This window comes from Asparagus officinalis, chromosome 8, assembly GCF_001876935.1.
Source record: "Asparagus officinalis chromosome 8, Aspof.V1, whole genome shotgun sequence".
In the NCBI taxonomy this organism is placed as follows: Eukaryota; Viridiplantae; Streptophyta; class Magnoliopsida; order Asparagales; family Asparagaceae; genus Asparagus; species Asparagus officinalis.
The window spans coordinates 2862539-2874295 of NC_033801.1; the positions used below are offsets into that span (position 1 = coordinate 2862539).

General features: G+C 37.2%; 1 protein-coding gene across 1 annotated transcript in view; it reads right to left on the reverse strand.

Annotated features, from left to right (window-relative positions):
• Nucleotides 1–11757, reverse strand: part of LOC109851573 (truncated transcription factor CAULIFLOWER A-like) — a 28883-nt gene that overhangs the window by 16272 nt on the left and 854 nt on the right. The gene's annotated exons all lie outside the window — the stretch shown is intronic.

Here is an 11757-nt window from a genome sequence, read left to right on the forward strand (position 1 = left end):
TTGAGAAAATGATATCAAATATCATGTATTAATTTGTTGTACTGTTCTATTGTGCTGATAATCACGCAGTAAAAATATGATTGAGCGATTATTGTGAGGATGTGTGGTAAAAGTGAGAATGATTGATGTATTTACACTTGAAGATTGAGAAAATGATATCAAATATCATGTATTAATTTGTTGTACTGTTCTATTGTGCTGATAATCACGCAGTAAAAATATGATTGAGCGATTATTGTGAGGATGTGTGGTAAAAGTGAGAATGATTGATGTATTTACACTTGAAGAGAGAAGTGTCATACGCGGGTATGCCTGAGTTAAGTTGTAAAAAATGCTTTTTCTGCTCATGGCGAATGAATAAAAAAAATTCCATTAACAAAAAAAAACAGAGAGAGAAGATGAGAGATTTACCGAAGTCCGATGTTCATTGTGATTGCCTACGTTTTTTTTTTTTTTAGTATAGCCAGGTCAAGATTCCATAATAATTTACAAAGATTTATTGGTCAATCTTCCAAATTCAAATCTCACACTCTTCCACACACACTCTCTCTATTTTTCTCTCCTTTGTATGAAACTCAAATAGCCAATTGATTACATATTTATATCGTAGGGTTTCTATCTATAGACTGTAGAAAGTAAACTTGATTAACTACCTTTACCTTGAGAATTAAAAAGATCATTTAGTTATTTGAGGACTCAAATGCATGAATATGTTAGATGCATAAATATTGTTGAGAAGTTTAAGAGTCGTTATGAGGAAAAGAATCATTATAGCCGTATATATGTGTGTGTTTTGTAAGTTGAAAGATATTAATCCAAGAAGAAAAATCAAAGAAAATTCTATCATCCTCCAAACTATTTATCCTAGGCAAAATATTGTTATCAAGTGGTATTAGAGCTAAAATGAGCTCCATTAAGATCTAATTTGTTGCTCCTAAACTCACCAAAAAAATTTATGAAAATCAGTGCATTCAAATGGAGGCTCTATTAGGATCAATAGATTGTTGGGATGCTACGGTGAAAAGTTTTGAAAAGCCTCAAGATGAATGTGCGCTATCAACAACATAGAGAGACTCGCTTAAAATGTCCATTAAGAAAGACAGTAGAGCTCTCTACTTTATTTATCAAGGAGCTTATGAATCGGCGTTCGAAAAGATCTTAGATGCAGCGACCTCAAAACAAGCTTGGGAGATACTTCAAAACTCCAATAAGGAAGTCGAAGATGAATGCGTGAGTCCAAACATTTCAAAAGGAATTCAAAGATTTAGAGATTGAGAAAAGTGAACTAGTTTCTAACTATTTCTCTTGAGTCTTGGCCTTGGTGAATCAACTTCGGAGAAGTGGCGAGAAGATCGAAGATGTTCGTGTGGTGGAGAAAATTCTTCAATCACTTCCTTCAGAAATTTGATTATATTGTTTGTGCAATTGAAGAGTCAAAGTATTGGAGAAGATGACGATTAATGAGCTCTTAGGTTAATCAAATGCACATGAGAAACGATTTAGCAAGAGAAATGAACTAGTGGAGAAAGGTCTTCAAACTAAGCTTTATTTGAAAGTAGCCTAGAAGATTTCAAACGAAGGAAGTAACAGCGGACATGGCCGCAAAGGATTTCGAGGTAGATTTCGATGACACTGGTTTCACTTGGTGTTCAAAGAAGTAGCCTATAGTCACTCTTTCAACTTGTGAAGCTAAATATGTTGCTGCATCATCGGGTGTCACTCATGCATTTTAATTGAGAAATTTGTTCAAGATCTCCAATTCAGACGTGAAGAGCTGATCAAAATTTGTATTAATAACAAGCCGGCTATTGCACTTTCGAAAAATTCAATATTTCATGAAAGAAGTAAACATATCAATACTCGATATTATTATATCCACAACTAAGGATCAAGTTTAAGGGAGACTGTTGAAAATGAAGTTGATAAATTACCTTGAGAAGTTATTTGAGGAGTCAAATGCATGAATATGTTAGATGCATGAATATTATTGGAAAGTTTAAGAGTCGTTATTTGAAAATTATAGTAGTAAATATGTGTGTGTTTTGTAAGTTGAAAGATGCTACGCCAAGAAAAAAAATCAGAAAAAAAATTATCCTCCTTCAAATTATTTATCCTTGGCAAAATATTTCTATCATAAAAATTATGAAAATACTCGCACCTCACAATCACCATTTTCTTTTCTTTTCTTTTTTTTATTTCCTAGGGTTGCCCTCTCCTGCAATAATGATCAATGCGATTTTTTTGGAGGTCCATTTGAGTCTCAATACCCCCTGGAAATTAGCCTCAAACAACGTATATGAATCTTTAAATGGAAATGATTTAAATAAGAATAAAACGGTATATGCTAATATAAGTTGGATGAAGCTCATCAATAAGAACAATATAAAATAACTATAAGGCTGAATTTCACTAAACCCTAATATATTTGGGAGTCTGACACTTACCTCTAAAATATAGATTTTTAATGGATTCTCTTTACTATAAAATATATAGTAAAGATACCACTGCAATATCGCTATCATTGATTTGTTTAGTGGATGATTGTGGATCATTCCATATCTAACACTCACAATACCCTAATAAATTGCACTATTTTTCTAATTTACGCTCAAAGACAAATCACAACGACCCACTAAATAACTCAACAGTTGTGATCTAGCAATGATCTCTCCACTATATTTTTTAGTGGAGAGAATCTCAATCCCTAAAAATTTTGGTATTCTCCCTAAATTAAAAATAACTTTGGAAATTACAGAAAAAAACCCTAGGTCATCTTAATTTTTTCATTTAAACCTCAATAACTACTTTATAATGTGTATGTAACATTCTCAATATGGGAGCTCTAAATATGGACTGACATTGTCATCAGGGTTAGGTGAAAAATGCACAAGTGCATTCTGAGGGTTTTAGAATTTCAAAAATTATTGGGTGTTTAATAAGAGTCCGGAAACTTTTAGGGGTTAAGTATCAAAAGCTAAACTTATTGGAGGTTCAGTAAAATTTGCTCTAACCATAATATTATACATCTGATGCACTCTAGGAATAAAGTCAGAAGGCACCACCATACGTGCATGCAGAAGTTTAGACGTTTGCCCATATGCAAATATTTGCCTCCACTATGAAACTAAGGATTAATTACATTCCACAACCCTATAGTATGGTGTAATTATACGAGCGATCTGAAGTCTACATATACACATGGATAATCTTGATTATAATTACATGGGTGATCATAGAATCTGTAGGCAAGTTAACAGTAATTATTTTTGCTAATTTCGAGTTTGTTTAGAATCTAATTAGAATTAGGTTACGGCTATATATAATTTAGATCTATATTAAAATTATTGCAAAAATTGCCAGCTATTAAAGTCCAGGCTGTGGTTATATATAATGAAAATTTAGTGAACAATCATTCCATTACCCTAATCATAACCCGACCAGAACTTCTAACTATTGTGCGCAGCGTAAATTTCGGCAGAGTTTCTGATGCACAATAAGAGAGAAAGATCAATAAGCATTCCCGTCTCACCAAGGAGACAAGAATCTGATCAGCGAATATCTCAACAAAGTGAGATATCGGCTCTTCCTCTCATCAGTTCTAGGACTGACTTGTTGAGGGATCCTAAAAAACTATTACAATGGTCATAAACACAAACAAATCAATTTTACGTGGTTCGGCAAACTGCCTACGTCCACGGGGCAAGGAGGGGGGAGATCTACTATTAGAGGGAGAGAAAATAACTAGGATTTACAATCACTCAATCTAAATCCTCACACAATCTCTCAAATCCCTCACACAAATACTCTCTCAAAGGGATACACAAAACCCTAAAAAAGTGTCCACGGCTTCGTTTTTTTTTCTTCTGTAGTTTCGCTTGCTGCCAAAAGAGAAATTCCGACTTTTCTCTGCTATTTTCTTCCTTCGCGCATCTAAAACAAAAAAACCCACAGCTTTTTCTCTTTCTCCCCTCTGCCTCAACACGAAACCCTAGGGAGAACAGTCCTATTTATAGGAAATCTCGTGGTCGTTGGAACTTCGTGGGTGGATGTGGCCCCCACACCACGTTGTTTTCACAATTAATCCACGTCCACATTTTTGCCGCTTATCTCTTCACGCGACTTCACAATTCTCCATCTCGGCGAAGTTTCTTTCAATACTGAGCCGACACCAACCAAATCAAATGTCTCACTTATTACATCCAGTATAAAGTGAAACGAGTCACGACAACTGTTTGTTGGAAATTTGCAGTAAAAAGACAATGAAAGAAAAATTGACTTGTATTCCTCTCAAAATCAATTACAATTTGGATTCCGATTACAAAAGAGAGGAGAATGAATTTGATTCTCCCCTTTATTTAATTATGGGTTCTTCACGGTGGCGATGAGATGCCTCCCTCGAATGCTCGCGTCGAGTTTGCTTCTCGTTGACGATCCGAACGTCTTGATTCACTGGAACGTGATTTTCTCCTCACGATTCGACGCTGTGGAGAACTTGCGTGGCAAGTTTGAAAATAACTCTTAACGAGTTGATAACTCTGAACGAGTTTTAGAAGAACTTGCAGAGCAAGTTTTGAAAATAACTCTTAACGAGTTGATAACTCGGAACGAGTTTTAGAAGAACTTGCAGAGCAAGTTTTGAACTCTGATCGAGTTGATAACTCTGAACGAGTTTGACCTCTTGAAAAAGAGTTGATTTGAACCGAAAGTCGGTTATAAGCCAAGGGAATGCTCCTATTGCCAATCTTGAAGATGATCTCTGTTGGAGAGTGATCCGATCTCTAAGAAATTCCCTCTTTGCTGCCAAGTCTCAGCTCCCAAAAGCCCTTGACCGAATCTCCCTCTTAGGCGGGCTTGGCGAGCTTCAGACTAAGTCCAATGTTCTGACGAAGTCCAGTCTTGCAGACGGACTTCAGAACATAACTTGCTACGAAGAACAGGTCATAACTTTCAAACCGTAAGTCGGAATTGGACGAATTATATATGAAAATCGGCTATCTCGACGAGACGGGGCCATCCGAACTGAGCCGAAGGCTTCAGTTCGCTTCCTCCATTTCGCAAAATTCTTTACGGTTTGAGAGATATCTGCATTCTAATATGAAGAGACCGTCAATTTGTAGTCTCTTTTGTTAGAGCTTTGCACAAATCGTCCTCTTGTAATCTTCGTCTTGGCTCCTTGAAAATATGAGAGTCGTCAGATTGTAACTCCCGATGTTGATTGTGAATGCTGTTGAATTAGAGCTTTCATCAGTTGTCGTGAAGGTCGTCAGATTGTAGCCTTCTACGTGAAAGTCCTCAAATTGTAGCCTTCTGGGAGTCGTCAGATTGTAACTTCCATCATCAGTGTTTGATGGGGGATCAACTATCTATTGTGATTTTTAGACAGCCTACAACAACGGACTCAATCCACAACAAGTCGAGAACCCAAATAAGAATGCAAACACTCTCCAAATGTTAGTATCAACTCCCAAGTCGGCTGCATCATAAAGACTGTCTATGTATCCTCTTACCCAAGGAATCAAGCCTCACATAGTTCACCCAAATGGCCTCCAAAGGCCTCAATCCACTAGAAGAGTTTGTAACCCTTCTTCAATATCATTAACTTTGTGGCTGATAGCACCTCTAATAGCTTCAAACTGAAACAATCCAAACACCTCCACCTAAGATGAACCAATGGTTATATCCAGACTACATCTATCAGCTGCACTCGAATTAAAACCCAACTCATCATCTGTACCCAAATCCAAATGATCCCTAAGCTGTGCCACCTCAGCTGGAATCCCAAACAATTCAGTATGATCTGGAGTAATCTTCACCCAACGTAGAGTAGCATCACACTCCACCCGCTACGATATATCTAAAATCTGTCCAAAACTCTTCACCTGCTGAGAGTCAAATAGCTCCCTCATCGAAGCCTCAACCGAAGTGACACTACCAGACCAAACACCTAATTGAGTTTTACCTCCTATCACAGCAGTTGACAACTCTTTAGTAAAGATGGCTCGAATATGTCGAAGCCTCAGTCCAGAAACTCTTCTGCAGACTATTGCTTGACAACAAATACCGATCCTCCTCCAGCAAGGTACGGTTCTCCAATTTTGCCAACCTATCTAGTTGTTCTAAGATTTCCTTTCCAACGAAGTGTCTCAAAATACCGTGAGCTCTGTCTATTACACACTTCTTCAATCTGTTGGAGACTACTAGGACTTTCTCCAATAGGGATTTGGTTGTAACCCAAACACGCCTAGAACAACCACCAATAAAGGAAACCAAACGCCTATTACCTCCCAATGATGCCTCCCTAGGAGGCCCCCAAACATCCACGTGAACTCCTCCAGAACGACCCTTAGCACGGTGAATAGAGGTGCCAAATTTCACCTTGGTCTTCTTGCTCACATCAATATGTTCACTGGACTTTAAACTGCAGGTCTTTGCACCCTCTTTCAATCTATGCGAGGAATCAATACTGGAATGGTCAAACCCTAAATGCCGCAGTCTAGTAGAATCAATAGAAGTCGTCACTTCTCCACCTGCTACTATACCTCCAGTCAAGTAATACAAGTTATTCCTCCTGATGCCCTTTATCACAATCTAAGCGTCTTTCACAATCTTGAGAACCGTGTCCTTAATTCGAACATTCAGACCCTCTCCAACCAAAGCTCCAATCGAGATCAAGTTCTTCCTCAAGGAATGAACATATCTCACATCATATAATTCCCTAACAGTCCTGTCAAGCATCTTGATGTGAATTCTTCCTATCCTAAGGATCTGACATGCATGGTTATCAACCATGTACACAACACCACTATCCAGTTTCTCAAAACTGGAGAACCATTCCCTTCTAGGGCATACATGATAGGTCGCATCACTATCCAACATTCATTCAGATTCCTCCGAATAGCTATCTGTAAGACTGATAGAAAGTGAATAAATAGAAGAGTCAGAATTATTACCATTCGATATAACGATGTTTGCTTCTGATGATGGTTGCTTTTCTTTTTCCTTCTGCTTATTCTTCATCCATTCGTCGAGCTTTGGACAATCTTTCTTCCAATGACTAGTCTTCTTGTACCAAACACACTGATCTTTTCTAATTGTAGGATGTCCTACTCTAGACTGTGACTTCCAATTCTTTCGTTTTGGACCATTCCTACTTACGACCAACGCCTCTGCTACCGGCTCAACTGAAGCCTCATTATCCTTCTTTTGAAGCTAATAGTTCACAAGTGCAGTAGTCACCTCACTATACGAAAGAGATATCTTCCTATTAATCAGGGTAAGAACGAATGTCTCATATTCTTTGTCGGGCAAGGAACTTAACAATAGCAACGTCTTGTCCTCATCTTCAATCTTGACATCCACATTCGCCAAATCCGTAAGAAGCTTTGTGTAGGTGTTCATATGATCACTAATTGAGGTTCCTTTCTTCAACTGGAAATGATAAAGTCTCCTCTTCAAATGCAAGCGGTTCTCAACATTCTTTGTCAGATACTTGCTTTCAAGAATCTTCCAAATCTTCTTCGCAGAAGTCACATTCATCACATCATATTTTAGATCTTGAGTCAAAGAAGATCTAATCACACCACACGTCATTCGATTCATCTTCTTCCAAACATTCTCTTCAATCTCATCTGGCTTGTCATCTAACTCTAAGGTATCCTCCAAATTTTGCACGTTCAGCGCATCCAAAACCTCGCATCTCCATAGTCTAAAGTTGTTTGTACTATTAAATTTCTTCGCATCTATCTTCAGAGAGTGGATATTCAAACTCTGAATGGTTTTCATGCCAGAAACACCACCCTCGACACCCGAAGCACCTTCTTTCTCTGACATCTTTCTCAACGCACCAACGAATGAAGAATAGATCCAAAACTAATAAAAAGATAGAGTCTTTACCAAAAAATCCCACATTTATCACCAAACAAAGCCCTAGACGAGCTTCCAAAGCAATCTACTCCTCCAAATAGCCCAAGCGTAGCACGTGCTCTGATACCACTTGTTATGCGCAATGTAAATTTCGACAGAGTTTTTGGTGCATAATAAGAGAGAAAGATCAATAAGAATTTTCGTCTCACCAAGGAGACAAGAATCTAAAGTGAATATCTCAATAAAGTGAGATATCAGCTCTTTCTCTTATCAGTTCTAGGACTGATTTGTCGATGGATCCTAAAAAACTATTACAATGGCCACAAACACAAACAAACCAATTTTACGTGGTTCAAAAAATTGCCTACGTCCACGAGGCAAGGAGGGGGAGATCTACTATTAGAGTGAGAAAATAACTAGGGTTTACAATCACTCAATCTAAACCCTCACACAATCTTTCAAATCCCTCACACAAATACTCTCTCAAAGGGATACACAAAACCCTAAAAAGTGTCCACGGCTTCGTTTTTTTTTCTTTTGCAGTTTCACCTGCTGCCAAAAGAGAAATTCCAACTTTTCTCTGCTATTTTCTTCCTTCGCTCATCCGAAACGAAAAACCCACCACTTTTTCTCTTTCTCCCCTCTGCCTCAACACGAAACCCTAGGGAGAACAGTCCTATTTATAGGAAATCTCGTGGCCGCTGGAACTTCGTGGGTGGATGTAGCCCCCACACCATGTCGTTTTCACAATTAATCCATGTCCACATTTTTGCCTCTTATCTCTTCACGTGGCTTCACAATTAGATATCGGCTCTTCCTCTCATCAGTTCTAGGACTGACTTGTCGAGTGATCCTAAAAAACTATTATAATAACCACAAACACAAACAAACTAATTTTACGTGGTTCGGCAAATTGCCTACGTCCATGGGGCAAGAAGGGGGGAGATCTATTATTAGAGGGAGAGAAAACAAATAGGGTTTACAATCACTCAATCTAAACCCTCACACAATCTCTCAAATCCCTCACACAATCTCTCAAATCCCTCACACAAATACTCTCTCAAATGGATACACAAAACCCTAAAAAAGTGTCCACGGCTTCGTTTTTTTTCTGCAGTTTCGCCTGCTGCCAAAAGAGAAATTCCGACTTTTCTCTGCTATTTTCTTCCTTCGCGCATCCTAAACGAAAAACCCACCGCTTTTTCTCTTTCTCCCCTCTGCCTCAACATGAAACCCTAGGGAGAACAGTTGTATTTATAGGAGATCTCGTGGTCGTTGGAACTTCGTGGGTCGATGTGGCCCCCACACCACGTCGTTTTCACAATTAATCCACGTCCATATTTTTCCGCTTATCTCTTCACGCGGCTTCACACTAACCTTAACCCTAACCGCCATCTAGGAAAATCTCCTAATTATAAGCAAACAACAACTAGTGTTAACTTGTCGGCAATCAGCAATTTTAGGCTTAGGCGTGTACACAAACTTAAGGGTGAATCGTGTAATTACATTATCCCTGAGTGCCAAAATCTAATTAATCCTCAAGCAAATTATTTAAAGTGTTATAGACGAGAATATTTTTGTAGCTATAACCGTACTTTTTTCTCTTCATGTTCATTAGCTGCATGGAGAGAGCGAGGGAGAGATGGAATTCTCTGATAAAGTCACCCAGGCGGCCCGGGATTAAACGCATATCTTGTCAAAAACTGGGATTCCCTGATAAAGTCACCCAGGCGGCCCGGGATTAGACACATATCTTGTCAAAAACTTGTCTGATAAAATAACTCCGCCTGCATGCTACTGTTAGCTGTTCTCTCTCTCTCTCCCTCTCTCTCTCTCTCTCTCTCTCCCCCTCTCTCTCTAATTTCTTAAATCTTTAATTCATAAGCTACATATATAAACATCTCCTACTTATACTAATAGCAAGGATGATGTTTGTAGATCGATGATCATAACGTCCCAAGCACGACATTACAAGTTAATAATAACATTGGGATCTATGTATGTCTAGACAAACACTAAAAATTTCGACAGAATTGAGATTTCTGGAAGTCAAATGTGCTATTATTTGTTTATTGATTTGGAAGTAAAACAAGTCAATATATGCTTTATTATCTTCATACTTTTACTCACTTCTCTATTATATTCACTCGTAAATATATCCAGGGTTTTTCTCCAGGGCTAGTTAGAATTTTTTTTTATCCTTAGAATTTTAGGATTTTTTTTCCATTTCGAAATGTCTTAAGCCTATCTCTTGGGTTCCAAGTGATATATATTTAGGAACAAATCTAACTAGAGCAATGCTTCTGATTTATCGGGTCTATAAGACGTACTATGTCATCAATTTGCTCGAAACAATCTCATTTTGAGTTAACTAACAGACAATTAAGCTATATTCCTGATTAATTTTTGGTTTGTAATAAACTATTTTTGGATGATGACATGCTCTTTACATCAACAAATAATACCAAGAATATAAAATTTATTAGAAAAATAGGAAGTGCAAACGATACCAAGATAACAAATAAAGTTTAAGGAAGCATAAAATACCCAGAAACCTAGATTAAAATAGTGTCTTGCTCAATAGAAAGCTAGCTAATTCATCTTCATATGTACGTACGATTTAGTTTTGTCTTTGGAGATTATATCTAAACTATGGTTCTTGTTTAATTAATTTGATATTCTTCATGCCAAAATTTATTGTAATTTGCATTATCGGGACAATTAATTAAATTAAAAATGGATTCTAGCTAGGGTGTACTAACGCTTGGTGGAACACTCTGTTGCACCCGAATCAGGCTTGTGCGTCATATTCCCCACCGGGGGTGCGGATGATTGTTAAGGTTGAAGAAGTACATCACAAACCCCCACCGGGGGTGCGGATGATTGTTAAGGTTGAAGAAGTACATCACAGGCCTAAGCATTCTTAGAAAGCTGAAAGATGTGAAGAGTATATACAAATATTCAGTGTGATGACAGCAAAGTGTCTTCATGCACATTAACTTCTCGGTCAACTAAGGTTTTATCTTTCTTCTTCTTCTTTTTTCTTTTTACTTTTTTTTTTTTTGACATAAATAATAATAATCAAATAAATGAAAAACGAAACATTTAGCAATTCATACCTAGCCAGCTAGCTGACATGTTGAAAAAACAAAAACCAAAGAAAATTGTAAAAAAGGAAAAAGGAATATTAATTTACAAGGTCAAAAAAAAGCATACTTCTGATCGACCATGTCAAGGTAAATTTCTTCAACAAGTTCGATTGTTTTGATCGAGTAGGAAGGACTTGAAATATGCAGTTACTTTTCTCTAGTTGGTATATTTGTTTTTTAAGCACTAATTTTTTACGTGTTTTAATTGTAACAAAGCTCTCTTATAAAGAAAACTTCCACGTTAATTATAAAAATAGCAGTACTAGATAGATTTTTCTCAATAAAGTTGAAAACGTTCTTCATCTTCCATTGTATGCTCTTTTTTGCCCCCTCTACCTCTAGTCTGATTATTAATGTATGCGGGACCTAAATCTTAAAATATTTGCTTGAGATCAACATTTTTGTTCACCACAATCATCTTTCAAATACATGCCTTTGTTTCTTTCTTCTCCACTTTTCCTTAATTATCCAAGATGCAATTGCTATGCAACTCCTCATAAGCTTGGTAAATCTATACAAAATTATAATTATTTTTCTTGAGCTCTCCGAGCACACAACAACTAAATTAATTATTCATAAAGTTTGAGGAAGAATGTAAACATCTAACTAAAATAACAATCAGGAAATACTAAATATAAGAGGATTCTTTTTGGAAGAACAACTTCAAGAAGGTTACGTACGTAGATGATCTGTTTTAATTAACTCTTCATCTTTTCCCAAAAACTAAAGGTCTGTGATGGTTTGA